Source organism: Myotis brandtii, unplaced genomic scaffold (assembly GCF_000412655.1).
Source record: "Myotis brandtii unplaced genomic scaffold, ASM41265v1 scaffold1173, whole genome shotgun sequence".
NCBI lineage: Eukaryota > Metazoa > Chordata > Mammalia > Chiroptera > Vespertilionidae > Myotis > Myotis brandtii.
The window spans coordinates 61,828-62,919 of NW_005354061.1; positions in this window are offsets into that span (position 1 = coordinate 61,828).

The following is a 1,092-nucleotide window of genomic DNA, read 5'->3' on the forward strand; positions in this document are numbered from 1 at the left end:
TGGTCCAGGGCACAGCTCTCCAGCTGGGGATTTAGAAAAACTGGCCAGAGCGGCCCAACACCTGGCTTCAGAAAAAGAAACACCAGTGAGGTTGGGACTCTCACAATCGCTGGTTGGATAAAAGGGAACGCTCTGGTCCGGCCAAACACCGCCACGAGGCTCCCAGACCTGCTGGAGCTGAGGTGCAATCCTTCCTTTCGCCCCCATACATCCTCTTGGGGGCAGGAATACCTAGCGATGCCGACTTCCCAGTGGACAGCACCCGTGTCACTACACCTGTTACCTAGTGAGCACCTGTCGCACTTGTGTTTGAATCCATTCACCAGGGAACCGTGATGATGACAGAGGAGTCACACGGGAATGCAGGCCACGGCCCTGCACACACAGCCAGTGGGAAGGGAGGGGGGGGAGGGAACTCTTGGGATGAAATTGATAAATTAGGTAGAAAGCTGGTTAAGGTTCCGTCCCCAGCCGAGGGCATTTGCATTTCACAGGACACCAGTCACCTCACCAGTGGGGGGTAAGACATTTGCATCTCTATTGACAACTAGGCTTGCGGCTTAGTTTCCAGCACAGTTAACTTTTGCCCTTAAAAGGCAGTGAGATGCCCGATTGGTAAACAGTCCCAGTTACTGGAGCCCAAAGACTCGGGGCTTCTCTGCTGGCTTCTCTGCTGGCCCCGACCGTGGGGCAGGCCTCGGCACCTTCTCTGCTTGGCCTGCAGGTCTGGGTCCGGCAGGGAGAGTCCCGGTGCCTGTTGCATGGCCACCAGGTGAGTTCTTGCATCGGAGGTTGGAAGGTGTTTGGGACTAGCCTTCGGTGACGTCTGTCTCCATGACCCCATGCCCACCACTCTGGTCATGGGCGGCCCGTGTCCTCCGTGCCCTGTACCACCCCACCCGGGGGTCTGCACTCAGCACCCTGTATCATGGCTTCTCCGCTCCCTACACGGCTCTCCAGCTCAGGCTGCGGTACAAGTTCCATAAATGCTCGTTGAGTAACCGCAGGGAAGAGACGGGAACCGAGCCACGGTGTGAAACCCATAGGGTGGGGGCCGGGGGGGGGCGCGGAGGGACGGCTCAGCGGAGGGAA